The sequence below is a fragment of the Atractosteus spatula genome, chromosome 11 (assembly GCF_055471065.1).
Source record: "Atractosteus spatula isolate fAtrSpa1 chromosome 11, fAtrSpa1.hap1, whole genome shotgun sequence".
Classification (NCBI taxonomy): Eukaryota; Metazoa; Chordata; class Actinopteri; order Semionotiformes; family Lepisosteidae; genus Atractosteus; species Atractosteus spatula.
In genome coordinates this window covers 24,476,799-24,499,690 of record NC_142716.1, presented here as the reverse complement: position 1 = coordinate 24,499,690, position 22,892 = coordinate 24,476,799, and the positions used below count along the sequence as shown (strand labels likewise).

Sequence of the window (22,892 nt, the reverse complement as noted above, 5' to 3'; positions counted from 1 at the left end):
TTGTATAGCTAGCCAAGGTCAATTGACTAATATATAAATTATGTAATATACTTCTTCATTGGTGTTCTTTTGTCTTAAAGAACTGCAGCAGTATTACATTTTTTTTACTGTTCTAAATTCACAGAATGACAATGGTGGCTCATAACTGTTGATGCCCAGAGGATTTCTGATCCTGTGAATATCCTTAATTTAGACATGTTTTAAACAGTCAAATGCCTCTTAATAATAATCCCCTACTTAATTAGATAAATCAATTGCAAACAAATTCTCATTTACAATGCTGACCTAGGCAAGAGGCTCAAACTATTGACCACAGAAAACAAAGCAGTAAAAAAATATCTAAAATGTCAATTTAATAGGGTATAACACAACGGGACAGTGTTCACAAGTGCATCAAGCAGAATATTTAACTATTCAGCTGAAAATGAGTTGTCTTTTAATAACGTATTTAATGCAAACAGAGATTACCTGCCATTTCTTTTGCAGCATTTAGTTGTCAAAATCTTGAACACTCCAAAATAGGAAACTAAGTACTCATGCTTTTCAAATACAACTAACATTTTTTTCACTTAGGATGGTTTAAATTAATAGTTAAAATTAGTCTATAGTAGATTGTTTTATTTCATACAACTGATTAATTAATTACTCTACCTTGAGGGGTGTCTAGTATTGGTCCTGGTGTGCAGGTTAGCAAGTCACTTTCAAGCAGCAGCACCTGAAGATCTGGGAGACGCTGCTACTGTAAATTTGTCAGCCCTGCTCTGCATATTATTATTGTCTTTTATTGAAGGTCTAGAGTATAATGTGGTGTATTTGTTATCTTACCATCATATGCTTTTCTTAAACATAAATTATAGTATCCTTTATCTCTGTCATATTTCAAACTCTGTTTTGTGCCTCAATAATGTACATAAAATGTGAGAAGAAAGCAAAATTATCCAGTCTTAATACAAAAATAATTCAGAACAGAGTACTTGGGTCACTAATGATATTTTTTTCAGCTCAGTGAAAAGAACAGAAAAGAACAGTTTATGGGAAAGGGTAGAATGTTTTACCCAATCTCTCATTGCTAAACAAAATGATTTTTTTTTGTTTTTAACACCAAAACACATTTAACAATTCATTTAGTTACTCCATAATGACAGAAAGTCTGCTAGAAAATGTAAAGGATTTAGGTATTTATCATTTTAAAAGTTTCAAATGTGTGGTTATTTTTTTAATTTTATTATTTTCTCAACACTTCTCTTCAGGTATGAAAGCTAAAAATTGCCAGAGTCAGTATATATTTTCACTGAGAAATATTTAATTCCTTTTCTTGAACAGAGATGTAGTGTTTTCAGTCTTATTTTATTTTATACTAAATATTTTTTTTTACTTATAACTTCAAAAAATACTAAGTTTTATCAAAAGAATTGCATTAAACTCACATTTCACAATCAAATAAAAGTACTGTGCTTTTATGAACAAAACTCATTCTGGCACAACTCAAAGTGTTTTAATGAGATATTTAGGGTATTTTAATTAATGAGAAATTATGTACCTTGGGAAAATATACTGATCTTCAGTTTTCTGAATAAATATGGTTGATCACAAATATTGTCAGTTATATATTTCTACAGAAAACAACACTTCTGTGACAAGAAAGATAAATAATGAAAGCAAAAATATTCCTTTTATGGAATAATACATAAGAAAAAACACTTTACCCAGAGGATGTACAACTAAATTTGACCAGAAGTCATAACTTATATTTTTCCAGAAGCAAAATCAACTCTCCTTCCATTAAACTTCCATTAAAACACATGAAATTCTAGTACAATAGCAAATGATTTAATATTTTCAGAATCTTCATAAATTTCTTCATTTTTTGCATAATTTCTATTTTAGTATGCAAGGAATTTACATACTTCACAAGTACTAGTAATTTATATGTCAAAATAATAAGTCCCCTCATAACCTGCATGTGTTATGAGTTGCATTCTAAAGTCCTGCGTCATTCCTCTTGATTACTGTAACTTGCAAAGAGTATATGCATAATTGTCATAACTGTCAATTTTACTAAGACTTTAGAAGACATATTTTAGCCACATTTCAGTGTATATAATAAACAGACTTGGTGACTAGTAGATTAAATTAACTACAGGCCACAGTGTGTCACACCATTTACAAACTACTGTAAGTGAAAGTTCTGGAAAGCTAGTTTAAACGCTTTAACCTGTGTAACCCATTGTCACATTAATTTTGATCAGTGACTAAAAGATACAGTCTAGTAAAATACAATAGGAGGTAGACTGCCGTGCTTTTGCAGATAACAATCTGACAGCTGGTGATTTCTGCACCATGAGAAAAGGATTTTCCTCACCTTTGATTAAAAACTCTTCTGAAACATTTCAGTTTCCATAATTCTTAAAATTGAAAAAACAGTGCACAAAAAAAAATGCACAATGGAAAAGATGACTTTACCTGGATGTAATACATGTAACTTAACTGAAAACAAACAGTTTATTCTTTCTGACTAATAAAGGAAACATGTACCCCCCTCCCTACCTGAAGGAAGCAGCCTTGACATTTACCAGTATTCAAAAGCTATAATCCACTTTGGAATTGAGGAATGATGAATACACAGGCCTGAAAGAGACCATGCTGGGCACCTCAGGAGCTTGATAACACAAACCCACAAAGTCCATTCATACAGGAAACAGTAATTAAAGGAGAAAAAAGAAGGGAGATCCAAAGACCCATTTGGAGAGACTGTTAGACTGTTAGAAAGCCTTCAAACAGGGATCCAGATCAGCTAGTTGAAAATAGCTATTGCAGAAATGAACAGAAAAGGTATGGCCAATCAAAAGAAGGTGAATGACTTGGAATACATTTTACTTACCAAGCTTATTTGCAGAAACATAACTTTGGAATTATGATGTTAACGATTTCCTGTTTTTTTTCAAAACTAACTTTAATGCTAAAAAAATGAATATTGCTGAAGTTAATTTAAGCCCTGTAAAAATACCAAATAGACATGTTAATCTTACTTGCAGAGCTGAAACAAGAGAAGTCCGTTTAAAGTGCAAAAATTAAAATTTAATTATTTTCTTAAGCCCTCCTAAATGGAAGGTTTTATTCATAAAATGATCTTTCAGAATGTTTTATTTATTTATAGTGACCATTATACTTCATAAATGATGTACACTGTACATCAGAATAACATTTTTTTAAATGTAAACACTCATACAGTATATATTTTTCTGTTGCAATAAATAAGTGATTATATTGCTTCAGTATTATAAGAGTTTTCTTTACAAACACTACATAGTGAATACTGCAGTATTGGTTAACTGACATCAATTTATTCACAGTGTTCTTCAAATGAAATACTTTAATATATAGTATTAAAATGTTCTTTAATATTTGTATTAGGTTTTCATTCTACCTTTTTATTGCAGTTCTAAATAGATCATATTTAACTGATTTAAATTTGAATTCAGTACATAGTGACATCTACTTCAAGGTTATTTTTTCTTTGACTGGACAGTAGTGCAGCACAGTAAGAAGGATCATGTAGCAGAAGAATCATATTAAGACATTTCTCTTATTTGAGGTTACCACTTCTTTCAATTTTCTGTTGACCACAATGTGAAAATTCAATTGTTTGGCTACAAGTTAAAACACATCTGCAGATACTGTAGATATCAAAACTATATCAAATATGTTAGAAAATAAACATTAGTCATTAAGACGCTGACAATCTTATAAAGGTATGCTTTCAAGCACATTTATTGTATAATTTCTGTTTTACTGGCAGACATTTCCCTTTATCACCATTGCTATTACATATTTTACTGCTAGTCTTTTACTGGATAAAAAGATTCACTATTCAAATGTACTTTTTTTAAATGTTGATTTGAGTTTTTCTAGCTTTCAAAACTCAACATCCACACAATTAATATGTATTTTACACTGACTTCTCAGGTGTCATTATTTTTTTAAGACATTTTCTCCCTCTTGTTGAGGTGAAGTCTTCAGTCTGAATTGCAGTTTTAAATAAAGTTTTTTCTCTATATCTAGATTTTCTCATGTTAATTTATGGAGACATTATGTTCCAACAACTTAGCGTAACTCCCTACCTTAAAAAATGGTACTGACCCTTTACTTGCCATCTATTATTTAAGTAGAATTAATTGCTACATCCTGTATTTATGTAATACAAAAACATTTTACAGGGGAAAAAACTAGGGTATCTTTGCTGTATTTCACCACTACTATTTCATAGTACTACAACTGTAGGACCTGTATTTGCAATACCATTGTAATACCGCTTTTGTGGAAAAGTACTAAACCCAAAAATTAAAACTAAAATTTAAAAGAAATGACAGTGTTTCTCTGAATTAACTTTATATAATTCTTTCACTGCTAAATTGTAAAAATAAATTAGACTTTGAATTTAATTGAGCAGTAGTAGTGACAGTTATTGGATCACAAGTATTAGAAACAGAAAACTTGCCTTGGAGGAAGATCAAACTCCTGGTGCCACCATCTGATTTGCTCGACCCTTAGAGCACCATGCTCCAAGTGCATTTTCTTAGAAAAATACCAGTAGCCCCTTTGTATATAATAAATGCAAGGCAGACACTTGGATTCAAAGCTTCTGTTTCTCTGAAACACCGGACCCTTCACTGAACTACATTTTGTATCTTCAGCAATTTAACATTTTAATCACATCGTTATAAAAATAACCACAGTTAAATGTCATTAGATCTTTCATTTTCAAAATGTTACTTTATCATGCAGTCCTTTCACTGAATATTGACATCATGAACACATTGAGATCAATCATTATGACAGACACCACACATCGTTTTTATTACTTTGATATCAAAACCAAGATTCATATTCAAATCTATCCCCTAGTGCTTCTTTTTTGCCTTTTATACTGCCCTGAAATGACTTTTTATTATACTTCATTATCTAGCTCTGGTGGCATGTTTGGTAAAGCTATGATATATCTTATGAAAAAAAGAGGGAATTATAGAATTCTACAACTGTATATTGCTAAGAAAAAGGCACTGAAATAGATTTATTGGTTTTATCTGAGAAAAGTACAATAATGTATAGTTTTACTTTTTCATGTGTAGAGAATTTATACAATGCAATATCTCAATAATGGAATATATTGAAGATCTTCAATAAATAGTGGTTTTCTGAATACTGCACTCTATTTTTTTTAATAATAAACTTTATTTTATATAGCACCCTTAAACATGGCTTTTCAAAGTTCTTTACAGAATGACAACAACAATAACTAAAAAATACACAAGATAAAACACATATATAATACACAGAGAATACACATGGTGGTACTAAGTATAGTAGAAGCAGAGGGGTAAAGAATGGAACCAGTTAAGTAAAGACTTTTCTAAAGAAGAAGGTTTTGAGTTTGGATTTGAAGGAGTTTAGAGAATGTGACTCTCTGATATCCTTGGGGAGAGAGTTCCAGAGTTTGGGGTAATAACAGGAGAAGGCACTGTCATCCATAGAATATAGATGGGCTTGGGGGGCAGTTAGGAGACTAGAATTAGAAGAGCGAAGGTTGCGAGGCAGAAAGTAGGGCGATAATAGTTCAGACAGGTACTGAGGTGTCAAGTCATGCAGAGCCTTATACGCGAGTTTTAAAGTGCAAGGACTCCAGGATAGGTGTAATGTGATCACTTGCACTAGACCTGGTCAGGATTCTGGCAACTGAATTTTGGACATACTGAAGTTTGTTCAATGTCGATTTAGATACTCCACCGAGTAGAGCATTACAGTAGTCAATTTGAGAGAACACAAATGTGTTGATCAGCTTATCAGCCACAGTTAGTGATAGCACAGGGCGTAGTCTAGCGATATTTCTGAGGTGAAAAAAAGATGTTTAGACAATATGCTGCACATGTGGGTTGAATGTTAAGCCAGAATCGAATATCATCCCAAAGTTTTTCAATTTAGACTGATGTTCAAGTACAGAACCATCTACAAATAGGGTTACAGGATTGGCTTTACAAAGTTGATGGGGGGGTGCCATGACTTCAGTCATGTCACAGTTAAGATGAAGGAAATTTTGAGTCGTCCAAGTTTTTATGACAGAGATGCAATTAGATAGAATACAGACAGCCACATCAGTGTCAGGTTTGGTATGGATGTATATTTGAGTATCATCAGGATAGAAATGATAGTTGAGGCCATGTGATCTTTAAAGCTGACCAAGTGGAAAAATGTAAATGCTGAACAGCAAGGGGCCCAGTATTGAGCCCTGAGGGACACCAGACTTAACAAGACCAATTTCAGACCTATACCCATTAAGAGAGTGATAGCGATCAGTGAGGTAAGACTTGAATCATTTCAGATCAGTGTCAGAAACTCCAAACACAGTCTCAAGATGAGAAAGTAAGATGTCATGGTCAACAGTGTCAAAAGCAGCACTGAGATCAAGAAGGATTCATGTCTTTCAAATTATTTATCATTTTTTAACTTTAAATTATGTACACACAATTTTGAAAGCAAATTTTTAGTCCATATGCTAGTGTTTAAACTTAACATCATTCATTCATAAAACTGTTTAATGTCAACAAACACAGTAAAGAAAAAATAAATATCTTGAATGTTGATTGCATCAGTGTTCAAGCCCTTTGTTAAGGCAAACCTAAATGAGTTGAGATATGCAACATTACGATGGCAAGTCACACAGTTAGTTCAATGACCTACAGTATGTCTTTGTGTAATAATAGTAGTTGGCTTGATTTAAGAATAAATACATCTGTTTCTGTAAGGTCTGTCATGCAAGATGCCAAGATGTTTTAAACAAATATACAATCATGAAGACCAATAATGAGTTTTCAAATCAACTCAGAGATGAGACACAAACACAAAGATCAGGAGAATGGTATACAACAAAATATTATCAGAAACAATGAATATCCTGTTGAGCACAATGAGGTCAATCATAATGTTTAGAAGATGTAAAGGATCATCCCACCAGACGATGTCTAGTTCAGTGTGTCCCTCCAAAGTAAGCAGTTGGGGAAAGGAGGAAACTAGTAAGGAATATCATCGTGAGACCAACAATGTTTAAAGAGTTACAGAGTTCCATGGATGAGATGGCAGAAAATATCCATGTAACAATAATATTCTGGTCACTCCACAAGGCTGGCCTGTATGGCACAGTGACAAACTCATTCCAAATCTTTAATGGAATTTGCATGAAATCATCTAAGTGATACTGCAAACATGTGGCAAAAGGCTTTATGGTCAGACTGGATAAATTTGGACATATTATATCTAAATGCAAAGTGTTACTTCCAGTGTAAACAGAACAACAACATGCCTACTGTCAAGGATTGTGTTGACAGCATTATGTTATGGGGATGTTGCTGATCAGCAGGAACTAGGAAGCTTGTCAAGAATGGGGGTAAATGGATGGAGCAAAATACAGGCACATCTTTGAGAAAAATTAATTTTAGTCTACTACACCTAAAACTGGGACAAAAATTCACCTGTCAGCAGTATAATAATCCAAAGCATAATGTCATAGCTGAAGTGGGTTAAGAAGAAGAAAGTGAATGTGCTTGAAAAGCCCAGTGAAAGCCTTAACTTGAAACCAACAGAAAATCTGCTGTAAGACATGAATAGTGCTATCAATGATCCCCAACCTACTTGCTAGGGCTTGAGCAAATTTCCAAAGAAGAATGGATGAAAACTAGAAAACTTTAAAACCCACAGCAGTGGTTGATGCCAAAGGTGTTTAGACCCAATATTGACCCAGGGGAGTCAGTTAGTTTTCGAATTTTCATTTGCAGTTTTTGCTAGCATTTAACTGCTTTCAGCTATAAAAGTGATCTGTTTGAGAATTCAAATTTTAATAAAAAATATTCATTAAAAAATGTGTATACATAAGTTGTAATTCAATAAAATGGGACATCGTAGAAAGTTGATGAATAATATGGAATATGGATGAATTTTAAGGCACTTTACACAAAACCAAAAGACAACTTAGCAAAATAATTGTGTCCTTTTCAAATTTAATAATGATAGAATTATTAAATTATATAATAAAAGTATACCTCTCTTTTATTTAGCATCTGTATATTTGTATTCTTACAATAATTAATGTTATTAATTTGACCAGTAGTCTTCCAATACTTTCCATGGTGCTTTCTATGGGTCACTGCTAGAGTTACAGTATATGCATCACAGCAATCCATATACACACTTTGAAACAGATGAAGTTGTCCAACACCATTATGGGGTAACTGCCTTTCTGGTCACTTATCCTGACAAAGGGATGGTGTCAAAACATAAAACAATCTTCTCAGTTTAGTCACTTCTACCATACTGTGTGTCCTTGGGCTGTGTCAGTTGTACCATGCTTGTTCACATTTTGTCACCTCCAAAATTATTGTCAACCTTAATAAAGATAAGCAGAAAATGGTGTACAAAATAAACAACATAGGTAATACGATATATTGTAGTTTTCCAACGTTAAATACATTGTAACGCTTACTGGTTCGTGCAGGACAAAGGACAAGCGGACACGAAGTAGGCACACAAGCACCAGCTCCAGCTCCTTTTATTCTCCTTTACAAGAACACCAACCATAGGATTTACACACACATTAGGGGACCGACGGAATACGGAATACGTACACAGGTTTAGGGAGGTAACTCTTTAATAGACTCTACACACTTACTAAGCTTCAGAGAACACTTAAACACAGGTCTATTTTCATGAGCAGGGTCAGCTGCTGGTCATCTTATGGACCCTCGTACTCCCAGCTACAACTCCCAGCCTACTTTGTGGTACCCTCAGCGCCTAGGTGCACTTCCTCCTCACCACCGGGTGAGGGCACTACAATATTTTACTTTATAAAAGATTCAGTGGAATAAACCAACATAGGCCAGCAGCCATGTCACCCTGCAACTTCCAATTGGCAACCCACTGAAGCTAAGCAAGTGTGAGCCTGGTCAGTACCTGGATAGGAGACCTCCTGGGAAAAAGTAAGGTTGCTGCTGCAAGAGGTGTTAGTGAGGCCAGCAGGGGGCGCTCACCCTGCGGTCCATGTGGGTCCTAATGCCCCAGTATAGTGACGGGGCCCCTATACTGTAAACAAGCTCCATCTTTCGGATGAGACGTAAAAACCGAGGTCCTGTCTCTCTGTGGTCATTAAAAATCCCAGGGTGTTTCTCGAAAAGAGTAGGGGTGTAACCCCGGCGTCCTGGCCAAATTTCCCATGCCTCCTAATAATCCCTCTCTATGAATTGGCTACATTACTTTGTTCTCCTCCCCCCTCCGACGGCAGGCAGAGTGAGGCGCCGGTTGGAGTAACCTCTGTCACGTTTAATGGTAACGTCAGCTCAAAGATTTGGTTCAAACAACCAAATGGAGACGGACGTGCCGACAGGCGGACCCTGCTGATGCGGGATTAACGCTAGGATGAGAGAGAGTGGAATATACCAACATTTCTTAAATTATAAATCCATTTTCAAACAAATGCTACAGTTATTGACACCTTTGTTTTCAGTACTTTTGGCACCCAGCCCTTGCAATGATAACACTCAGCCTTTTCCAATAATGTTTTAAAAGATTGGAGAATACATTGAGAGGGATCTTATACCATTAGTCCATATAGAATCTTTCCATATCCTTTCAGTCTGCACTTATGGTCTGACCTCTTCAATTCACACCACAGAATTTCAAGGGGTTCAAGTCTGGAGACTTGTAAAATTTTGACTTTGTGATTAATTAACCGTTTCTTTGTAGATTTTGAGTGTCATTGGGGTCATTTTCTTGCTTTAAGAATCACTTGCAGCCAGGTTTAAGCCTTTTTCCTTAACTTTATCAAGGGTGCCAACAATTTTGGAGATTTCTACATTATTATTCAAAATAGTTTGATTGGCCTCATTTCATTAGTAAACTTATTTACAGTATGTTCTTATTATAATGACTTCTAAGGGAATCGTGTTCTAGATTTTAAATTACTTGTATTACGACAGTTCTGTTTTTTTCTCACAAGTATTGGAAAGCTACCTGTTCCTTACTCTCGGTAACTAATCTTAATATATATTGAGAAACGTATATTAATCATTGCTGACATAATTTAAAAAGCCAAATGTAAATAGTATGGAAGACAATTTGCGAAACAATTAGACTTTAGATCTATGTTTAGACATTAAAATGTCTAAGGCTCTAAGGCTTTTCATTCTGTAAATCAAACTATTGTTAATCCAGCATCATTTTAAATTAGTAGAGTACCTGAATCGCTGCTTCTTTAAATTATTTTTCTTTGGTAACTGCAGTATAGAACTTCATTCATCTTCACTACTATCTTTTTACCTGAAAATGAAAAAGTCTACAATGATTAAAATGTACATATACTGTAATAAGCGAAGACTATTCATTTTGAGTTTTAATGTGTAAAATTAAATATTGAAGAATTTGAATATTTTTTTTGTTGTCAACACTCCTTTGGAACTACAAGTTGTAATTCTTCTTTTTGGATTGTTATGTTCCTTGTTTTGTTTCATTTTCTCTTTATTTCCTAGACAAAATGGTCTCAGTTCAGAGGAGAAAAATACTGTAGATAAAGCATTTCCTGTGTTTCTTCTGGAAAGCTAGCTATTTTTTAGATTTTGACATCCCTTTCACACTTGTTTTAGAATTTTATATGTTCTGTTGTGCTCTGTAAATGGAAAGTGCTCCATTCCCTGCTCAAACTGTCTTATTATATGGCCATGTATCACAGTCCTCTCTCGCTCTCTCTCTTCTGGGGGATGAAGAGTTGGACGTTGCCTAGGACCTCAAGACACCAGTGCTACTTAGCAAGCTTGCTAAATTTTCCTTTCATTTTTTCTAAATTAGAGATATACAGAATTAAATAATTTCCCCTCATTCATTTACATTTGATCTCAACGTAAGGGCACATTCCATAAATTCACATGTAACAGCTGTTTTTTTGTTGCTACAATTACTCTTCTTAGTACATTAATTACAGCAGAAAACAAATCTGATATACTGCCATATGCATATACTTTACAAAACATAGCACCAACATACTAAAAAAAATCTAAAGAGCATTGAAATTTGCACACAACCACTACTGTAAATCATAACTTTTTAACACAGGAATAATTCTATTTAAAAAACTTTTAAAAGAATATGAATACCACCTACAACTAAACACTAAAAAACATTTTCTGTAGTAAGTCTTCAGATTTCTTAAGATTTGTGAATTAATAAAATGCATCAATGCTACAAACTGAAGGTTTTACTATTTTCTATTTTTATAAACCAGGACAAGTTAAAATAGCATGGGTTTATGTTAGTATTACATGAATGACATGCAGACAAATTATCATGAAAAAGAGGAGATGGAGCATAGTTATTTTTATCTAGTTTTGATCAGATTAAGTTCTTAATAAAAAAACAGAAATTGTTTTGTTGGGAAGTCCTTTTCAAAAAGTTCCTATTTTTATGTTGCTTTACAATAGAGAAAGTACTGTAAAATTACAGATTAGAGAAGGCCACTCAGCTCAACTCACTAATCATAGCTTCCTATTAGTCCTCTTTGTTTATATTCCCAATGATTCTATATCTACATAGTTTGTTTTATATAACCACATCCTTCTGTGAAAAAATATCAATTGCATTCGAGGTTCAAATTGTTTGCCATTCATTTTTCACTTGCTATACACTGCAATATTACAAATCTAACATCAATGACAGCAACAAAATTATTTCAGATACTTAGGATTTATAATTAAAATACTACCTACAATAGATTCTGTATTTTATTAGACATTTATTCTACATTTATATATTCCAATATTGTATATATTAGTATACTGTACTGTATATTGGTCTAATGTTTTGCTGCCAAATTTGTCCCATTTTGTTGGCATATTTTCTTTAAAATATTTTTGGCCAAAACCATACCTTTTATATAACATGAATTTTATTTTATATACTTAAATAACAAGCTATAATTACAAGTTTGATGAAGTTTTAAAACTTAGTTTCACTAAGTAAGTTACAAATTATTTTAAATACTTTTTTAAAATGAAATGTGACTTACAACAATAAGCACTTAACAGTAATTACAATTTTGAAACCTTTATTATTTCAGTTTGCACGTGCTCATAATATTTGATATAAATTATCTCTAAGACTCTGACCTTCTGTATGTGGGATTGTTCAAAAGTACTGTAAAACAATTATTTTTTTAATCTGTCAAATACAACATAAACTTGGAATAGTTCATTAATATTTCTAGTAATACAATCAAAAGTTTAATTTCAGAATTGTGCTGTCATTTTTAATGTCACTGTTATAATCACTTAAAAAGTGGAACAGCAAATAAACAAAATGCAGGATGGTTTATCAGTTAAGTAAATTGATAAGATGGCTTCCTGTTCTATTGTGAACAGCTTAACACATCCTACAGAATGTTTTCTTTAATGTTTCTTCCACTTAAGCAATAAATAATGTTAATTAAGTCTGTTCAGTTCATCATATAGAAAACCTTGACTATTTTAGAATTTATGAAATTATTGCATTACATGTTCCTACCTGTTTGTTATAAGATATGATTTATGAAATGTTTTGTCAGGGAATTGTGCTTATGGTTATTTTTCATGGTATAGTATGGCAAAACGTGGAACATGCCCATATCTTATATATTTCATTTAGTCTAGTGGGAATTGACTGACTTGCTACATTGTCAGGTGGCTCCAAACATGTGAATGCTCCTCTGCTTTCAAAATTTGCACTGTTGAAAATTGACAAAACATCTGCAAAATTTAATGACACTTTTTAATTAAAGATTTTCATCACAATAACAAAAGAATAATATGACTATCTTTGGACTATCTTTTGAGTTTTGAGATGGAATTCAGTATGACTGAAGACTTGTGTGGCTATTTTCACAAAGTATTACCTTACATTACTGAATAGGCAATCAGTGAATAGTCAAAAGGCATTCATGTATCATTGCTTATTATTACAGTGATACAAAAGTATGACAGTATGACCAATCCGTCTTTTCATCTTATTCTTACATCAAGCTTTAATTTATCATTCAATGAAACCAGATATCACCATTAGGCTGATATGTAATTCATAAAACAGAGCTTAAACTGGTAAGTAAATATTAATAACAACATTCACTTGTAAGATCAAATAGTAAGGATCTAAAATGGTATGGAACAAAAAAAAAGAATATTTAAAGGTAGCAATAATAACATTAGTAGTATAACTTTATATTTTAGGAAAAGGCTGAGAAATTCTATTGTCATTTGATGTTTTTCAATACAGCCTTTGATGTACACAAACCCCAAAAATCAGAGTAAAAGGATAATAATAAAAATACAAAAACAGATTTAAAAAAAGAACAAGATATGGTCTGGACAAAATGTAGATGGACTGGTGAGATTATTATAATAAGAAACAGAATCCCTGCAGCTTGGCATGGAACATGTGTAAATTAAAGATATGCTCAGAAGACTTTTAGAATTCATTTCCAGAACTCCCATTAGCTAAATGACAATTGTAAAAACTCCCTGTATCCATTAACAAAATTGTGACAAAATGAAGAATTCAAAGATTGTGATTTAGCATGCACCACATCACTGTCTTCAGTGACTTCAAATCAATTCATTCAAAGCCATGTAGTACTTAGGAAATACACTGTTCAGTGGTTACCTGTGCTCAGCAGCTTAAGTAAAGAGATATTGTAGTATCCCAAATTTAAAATAGTCACATAAGCATTCAAACCATAAGCAATTACAGAGGCTGCATGTTTGCCAGACCTTTACTTGAATGGCTGTATAAATAACTTCAAAAGAAATCTGTGACAGTAACATTTTGCTTAATAAATGCAGTAATACAAACTGAAGAACTAAACTTGGTATGAAAATGAAACACACCAGCCTGCTATTTATTTGTATAGAAAAAATATAACTTTTATTTTTATACTAAAAATATAACGTTTAGGGTAATATTTTGTTAAAAAAAACTAATAAACATTCTTGAAAATCTTTAATAAACAAACAACAGAAACCAACCCAAATAGCTAAAGAAAACCTGACTCAATATGCGTGACATAACATGTATACCTTTTTTATAAAATGGCTTGGGAAAATGACACCATGTAATTGGTTAAACTGATTCACGTGACCTTGGATGTAGATAGCACAGATCATGGCTAGCATACTAATGAGCCATTTCAATCACTCCACATTTCTTGCTGCATGCTTCATAACAGCGCAGTCTCTAATATATTTCATGAGAACTGCACTGCCTGTTGTGTCCCATATATTGCATTTTTCTGGCTGCCAACTTCAGTGGAGGCCAGTTACTGTAAAGTAAATCCATAATATAAAAGAAAATGATATTCCTGTGTATTCGTGTGTCTATATAAGGTACAATAATAGTGTTGTGATTAATGGTTTTATCAAATTATTTATCCCACTACTTTTGGAGACAAAAATGTATATACATATAGAAATAGTAATACTTGATCTTTGTTACTTTTACAGACTTAGATATTTAAAAAACAATCATAAACCATGTTAGGAAGACATGAGCCAGATGTTTTTGCATAACAAAAAAAGTGTCTTAAATTATGTTACCCATTATTCAACATTGAATAATCTAGATTAGGTCACTGTAAATATGCAGTGTGCTGTTTTTCTTTTCCCTAATAATGCATTCCATTCATTGATTATTTTAGAGAATTTAAGCATTATGTCTGTTTCAACCTACAGTATACTTGCCAAAATAGACAAGAGGTTGCTGCAGCAAAGGCAAGGCCTAATAAATGAAATGATTACCCAAACTCAGTGCCTCAAAAGGACAAGCAACCAAATGCATTGAAATTTATTTAAGCTGAAGGTGTCCCAAAATTTACTGTATTGGTATTTAAAGTATTTTGTGTTCAGCTAAGTGATGTTTATTGTAATATGTTCAGATTTATGTATGGAACTACCCAATAATAAACCATACAGTATCTTATATTGTACCCATCATTTATATTAATCCCATGATTACAAAATATAAATTGCTTGACCATAAACCAAAACTTACAGCTTTGACTATGCTGCCCCAATACTTTTGGAAGAGATTATGAAGATAATAGCGGTTTAAATAATAATAATAATAATAATAATAATAATAATAATAATAATAATAATAATTTAAGCAAATTACAAATTCAGATCTTAAATGACGGATATATATTGTACTAAGGATGCAGAAAATCATTTTCTTTTTAACCTAACTATGCTGCCCCTACAAATTCACAAAATGGCAAAGAGATGTATTGTTGAGATATAAGATATAAGCATTCCTAATACAGACAAAAAATTCCTAAAATCTTTCAGTTCTATGTCTTTCAATCCACATAACATTCCATTGGAAGAAAAATGTTAGTGCATTCATTCATTCATCCACTAATTTTCTAACTGCTTTATCTAATATAGGGTTGTTGAGATCTTCTCCCAGCAAGCAAGGCGTGAAAGGTGGAACATTTGGTGTGTGCTCACACCTGAAGAAGTCTCCACGGCCGAAACATTGTGTTTTCTTTCTTTTTTTCAGCATGGAATAAACCTATTACTTGTTCCTATAGAGAAGACAGGCTACCCTTAAATGGTACTTGGAAACACTCAGATAAAAATGTCCAGGTAGACATGGAGATATTAAGGAGAGAATGATATGATACTACACTGCTAATGACAAAGACTAAATGTCCCAATAGCGTCACATGTAAGAGATAAGGAGGACATAATATTCTGCCTCTCAGCAGCCAACAATGCTGTTATCTAAAAGACAAGCACTGGTAGCAGAGCTAAAGATGAAGAATAAATAATTAAAAGAGAAGTTATTATACTGAATCTACTGGCACCTTAAATGGAAGGAAACTGGAGCACCCAGGGGATACCCACATCAATATGGTGAGAATATTCACACAGGATTGTACCCCAAGTCTGGAAATGAACTCAGGACTGTAGATCTGCTAGACAGCAATGCTAAACAATTCACCACTGTGCCACCTAAAATGCTAGTCACAAAGTAAATATTTTTATGACCACCACTGGCATCAATGAATGCAATATACTGTACGTGTGACTCATCTATAACTTTGTTGTTCTGGCTTTTTCTGCTGCCATCTGAAATCGGCCATTTCAGAGGTGTCTGATGATGATACATTTTTTATAAGCTGACTAATATATTTGAGCATTAAAATTTAAAACAAATTAAAATTGTTGACATTATGATTTAATACTATAGAGTAAGAAGTGTGTTTGCTTCAGTTTTCTGGTATAATCCATCTTGATACGTACCTAGTGCTTTATTATAATCATCAATGGATAACATGGTATCACAATGTACAGTATGGGACAGATTCACTTATTCATGAATTTGTGGTTGGTCAAAGTGTATGAATTTGGTCTTACATACTGTTAGCAGTGCAGGGCTTAGATATGTATATTTTATGTAGTGTACAGACATGAAAGAAGTAAAGTTGCTACCCTGTTTTCAATATGTGAAATAAATAGGAATATACTCCTTCTCAAAGACAAGAATACTTCTAAAGGCCAAGAGGTGATTAAAAAGCTCCACAACTGAAATATATAATCATATATATACAGATCAATATATAATAATTTATATATATAAATTATATTACATTATATATAATAATTTATATATAAATATAATAATATAGTAAATATGGACAAACAGAGTCTTAAAATCGTAATGATCTTTTTGCTTTCCAGCTTAATTGTGTGTCCAACATAAATTATGTTTAAGTAATTTTCTATCGCCTAACAACACATCCTCATACCAGGCCTGCTTCACTCATTCATTATGCCTTATTATTTAATAGGCTGAGCTATATAAATAACCTAAAAGTTACTAGATGTAATTTGAACTTTTCTCAGGCCTTACAGCCATGGTCTTAAATTAAATAAGGGTTCCACATCATCTCCTGAATGCACTCCCTCAAGTGAATATTAAATTCAAAAGAACAGCTCACAGCCAGGTTTTTAAAACAAAATGAAAAATACAGTGGAAACACTGTGGCCTCACCTTCAAATCTCAAATCAAATTTTCTGTCACACCTATTTAGTTTGATTTATTTTAATCACTTGTCAGGTAGAAAATAATTTATGAGATATACAAAATGTGACTGATCATTAGCTCATCAAGACTTGAACACCAGGTTACAAGGGTCAGGAAAACAACAGTGAAAAACAAGCTATAGCAAAAAAACTCACTTCTTAGTTTCTAGCACTTTAATAAACTATATTCTTTTGTTACATCTCATCTGCTAGATGTCAGTTTTGCAATTGATTCTGCAATCAGGAATTTCTCTCCAAAGTTTTTCATCAGGAAAAATACTTGATGAAAGCTTCTGTTAAGGAAGTAAATGCAATAAGAATTGCTCTCTAATTACAGTAACACAGTAACAGTGTTCTATATTAAATATCAATAAAATTATATGTTATTTACATATCTTATTTATGTAAAAATATTGCAACCATGTTTTAAAAACAATGCATCAGTTGTTAAAATGAATTTAAAAATAATCAGTAAGTTGAGTGTTTCCCACCTTAAATATCTTTTAATTAGTATCTTAAGGTAAAAAAAAGTCTATAAACTTTCTTGAGCATAATCATTCAGTAATCAGTTAAGTATTGAAAAAATGAAGGTACTTCACAAAAGGTATAACATACAGTGCCCTCCAGATTTCTTCACATTACCAATGAAATAGGAAAAAATATAGCAGAATGAGTTATAGATAATATACATCTAATCATTTTAAAGTGTACTTTTATAGAATCGTGCACGGTAAAGTCAATTTGTTATAATTAATTGCTTTCCAGAAAATAAGTGGGTCACATTTATTCATGCTTCAAAGTATTCATTTAAATAAAATTCAACATAACCCATCTACAATAACATTCTGCTCAATGTAATCCTCTGCCACTTTATAGAGTTCTTCAAAGGTTTGCTGTTGCACTTTGGAATAAAAGGAGGTAACGGTAGAAGAATTATGGTTAAAGTCAAAGAACAATTTGGAAACTGTAGGTAAGTAGTCATTGACATTAAAAAGTTGGACAACGACTTAAAAAAACACAAAAAGCCGACCACCTTGTGCTGCCACGTTGTTCTGTAGTGTCAATTTTAAGAAATGTAAATATATTGGTATAGTGTCAAACCTGCTACAGTAGAAATAGAACAGAAATGTATTTTGCCTCCACAGGCTGTGAGTGATTTGGGAGGTAACCATAAATAAAGGCAGTTAGAGATCTCTAATAGGTACTGGCATCTTCAGCATAAAAGTGTCAAATATTACCATCCAAAGACACCTGCATTATTATGGCATCTAAACCTGGGTTGCAAGGAAAAGATGCAACCCAAATTTGCCAAACATTATTTGAATGAAAGTTAATATGGTAAGATGTAATAACTATACTCATCAGTGTTATGTTTGGCATAAAAAATCACAAAGCTCATGTTGAAAAAACACTCACGCCTACTATGAAATACAGTGAGGGTACTATTATTTTTTGCATCTAGGCTTCCCAGAGCCCTTATCAAGATAAGGGAAACCATGAACAAATCATTATACCAGGAAATATTTGGCCAGACAACTGTTTCCTTGTGCCTAGAAGCTCAGGCTTGGCTGAAAATAACAATTCCAGAATGACATTGATGCAAGTATAGATCATCATTGACAAACAAATAGTTAACGGCCCACAAAATAAATGTTCTAAACTGGCCATCTCAATCTCTAGATCTCTATGAAATTGAATATCTGTGATGTTAACTCTAGATCAAAAACATTTTAATCAAAGTAAAAAATGTATGAAGGACTTCTAGGTGGAATGAGCAATTCTGTAAGGAGTTGTGTTCATACAGTTCTCCTTTAACCACACAAGATGCTACAGGAGGTGTCTAGTCAGTGTAATCCCTATCAAAGGAGGATTTATCCATTCATTTTCTGGACTTAAATTAATTATTTATGATAAATATGACTTTACTCTGTGCAATGCTATTAGGATTACTGTATAACATTTTTAGAATTTGTTAAGCAAGAAATACTATCCAATCCATAAATCTTCCAATTCTTTGATCATTATTGTTCCTTTTTCATATGGGGTATGAATACATTTAAGGGGCACTGTAAGTGTTTCTGAGTGTTTTTGTCTTTCCTCCTTTTAAGTGAGGAGATAATATTGCAAGTTCCTGATGTTGTGGTCTCCAAGAGGTTAGAAGGCATTAAGAACCACTTTTAAGTCAATCATTTTGTGGCTTCCTTGTTCTATACATGTAATGAATCTTACGTTGTACTTTCTTTTTAAAAGAGGTTTATGTTTCAGCAGTACATTAATGGAAGATTCAAATGCTGTAATGATTTAGATGTTACAAGAGATAGAGATGTGTGCCTTAGTGGTCTGCACTGTGCTAATTTAAAAAGCATTTAATTTGTAAAAACAGGCTCTTGTTGCAACTGATGACATGATACGAAAGTGTTTCATGAAAGTGTATCAGTAAATACTGTATATACCGTAGAATAAAACATATCATAAAGGACTGAAATGCATTGAAATATACAAAACTATATTCATAAAAAAGAAGTAAAGAAGAAAACAGATGTTTCATTCAACTTTAAAATGTACCCACAAAATATACTAATTTTTAGTCTTTAACACATTATGGGGAAAATGTGGTTGCCAGACATGGTCTTGGACACCTACACACATGCTTGCTTTCATTACTGCTGATCTCCAAGTTATGTAATTGAAGATATACTTAATCTAATAGGATTCATTTGACTTTTTAATTGTTTTCATTTCATAAACTGAAAACTGAGGTTGTCTTTTATCTATATTGAGTTTCAAAAGAAACACAAGACATCCAAGTTTTGAAAAAAAAAACTTGCAGAAGTTACAATCCAACATCTTGTTAGTTCAATCAACTAATTACATTTTATGACAACAGGTATGATATGTAAATATTCAGGATTAACAAACATCCCATTTAGAACAATAAATGTTTAGGATAGTATTATGGACCAAAGTCGAATGTCAGACTGATATCAGGACAGTCATCAGGTGCTCATGGAGACAGTAAATAGAATATGTGCTAAGATGTTATAAAGGAAATTATCAGAGTCATAACAGAATTTAGGTACTTTAATTCAAGTTTTGTCATTTCATTATTATAACATTAAAGTGAAAACTTCCAGAATAACAAAAATTAAATGACCTCCACTGATTTATAAAAATGAAGAGAACGGCCCTACTCTATGGTTCAGCAGTTGGATGGTGCCACACAGTAGGCTGGAGACAGGAGTTCATTTCCACCTGAGTGGGTTTATTGCTCTTTACTTGGAATGCTAGTCACTCTGGGAGAGAGTGAAAGGGGATAAAGAGAGAGGTAACCACAGTCTCCTATAACAGGACATGTAGCGAAAGTGAAAGAAAGGTGAGGGGACCCCCTTATATAGGGTATTGTAGGAGGAAACAGAATGCAGCCAGGATCAAGGGTGACAGTGCAGTGAAAGCAGTCAAGCACTGGGGGTGGAGTGGGGGTTGGGGGAGAGGAATGCTACAATACTACAGTCTAGAATATCCAAGATAATTATTTTTTCCCTACCCTCCACCCACATTTTAACTAGATTCACACATTGTGTGCAAGGAAACCTTAGCAGATTACTTGTATCCTTCCAGTCAAAGTTAACAAATGACTTTTTCTTGAAACTGATCTCTCTCACTTTTTCATGTAATAAATCATTTTTAACAAGTAAATCCTTTAAAATTGTGCACCAACTTTCCTATCTCTTCTTAATATCTGCCTGGTTTACCTTCCAGATGATTTGCAACAAAATTATCTACCTATAAAATCACACTATGACATGCAAGACAGCACATCACAAACAGGTAAGGAGCAAATTAAAATGCTTCACACAGTACCTATTTGCTATTATGTGTTTCATGTAGCTATTTAATTAATATGAGTCAAATAAAGGAATGCAGTGCAAAAGGTAAATTCAAATCAACCTGTTTAATTCTAAGATTCTTTAGTTGTCCTTTTCACACAGCAATTAAATCACATGTAATGGCTAATAATCAAATAGTTTCACAATGGACAGTGTTTCATATACATTTTCCATCTTTTTGGAGGCAGTTTTCCCACTGAACAGAGTCGCAGACAATGGAAGGGTAGGTTTTCAGATGCCACCCTACTTATTTTAAGAGTGAAACAGAGAAACCAAGAAGAAGCAGAGACATTGCCTCATAAGTGAGTCAGATCATCAGAACATTATATCAAAGTGAGTGAAAGCAACTGCCCCTTTGAACTTTCACTTTATGTACTTTTAGTAAAAGTGCAGTGGGCTTGCTTAACAGGGACCAAGAAGCTTCATTGCACACAACTCATCTAAGGAGTTTAATATTTGAATTGATGGTGGACTAAAAGGGCAGCTTTTAGCATTTGTAGCTTCTGTATCTCCCTATCTAGTCTCCCCCTTCCCTGTACAGAATTTGTGTGTTTTAGGTATTTTACTTTTAGTGATTATTATGGCATATTTTTAGTGGTACATGTTGGGATTTTATTACAGCGATTTTTGACATATAGTATTAACAGAAAAATGTATCTTCTTAGAACCAACACTTAAACATTAATCAGAAAACATACAGTAAGTGAAAACCATAGAGATGGGATTCAGAACTGGGATCAGGAGGCACTTTTTTTTCAAGGGTAGTGGAAGTCAATAAAAGGTTATGGCTGGCTACAGTATGTTGCTGAGTCTGACACACTCTCTTCTTTCGAGAAGTAGCTAGATGAGGTCTTCAGATCAATATTTTAGCTACTAAAATTCCTCTTATTTGCCAATTAGTTATAAATATTTTCATGAGTAAACTTACCTGACAAAAAGCTTGAAACTTTATTTATAATATAAGAACTATACAAATTCTTAAAAATATACTCTGTTTAATCCAGGTTATGATTACAAGATAGTGCATAAATTGATGATGCAACTGAAATTACCTCGACCCGACTGGTAACTGTTCTGCGAGATAAACTTATTTTCCCAAATTTGCTCTTGCTCCCTGGACAAAGAATATCTGCAGTTTCTATCATACATTCCTTCAAAAGCTCCCCTTCAGAGAACAGTTTGCTTTGTTTAGCAATTTTATATGCAGGCAGGTAGCTTGCCTTTGTGATGGCCTCTTGGATAGTAGAAGGGCAGAAAAATGCATTTTGCTGAGCCTGTAAACTAGTGGCTAGTTGGGAAGCTCTATTTAGCCCACTCCTTGCATGACTCCTCACTAGCATAGTTAGCATGTTTGGTAAAGAAATGCCAACTGAGGTTGTATTCTTTGAACACTGCGACACTTTCCTTACAAATTAGTGTTTCCTTACAAAAAGACACAGAGCTGCTGTAACAGGCTGCCACTAACACAGCGGTCTCGGTACTTTAAAGAAAACATACACACCAGTATTCCATTTCTCCCTAAACATTTTAAGCATCGAAGTCTTTAACTAACATGATACCGGAGTCAACAAGCATACTTTTAGAATTTGATTAAAAGGGAATATAATATGGAATCGCGTATCTAAAGAAATTAATAGTGATATAATTATATTCATGTGCCGCAACACAAGAATAGTACACGCTGTACATTGTCTGTTGATAATGTTTCTGTAGTGCTTTTTCAGCACTCTGCATGTGACCTTGCCGGTGGCACTGTGGGTTAGGTTCCTGACTCCCATGTCACATGGTCTGTGATCGAATCCCACTGGAGCCATGATTTTTTTTTAACAAACATTTCTTTGAAAAAATTAAATGTTTCCTC

General features: G+C 33.2%; 1 pseudogene; it reads right to left on the bottom strand.

Moving 5' to 3' along the window:
* The window catches only part of LOC148823721 (uncharacterized), an 89,973-nt pseudogene that overhangs the window by 13,410 nt on the left and 53,671 nt on the right, over nucleotides 1-22,892 (bottom strand).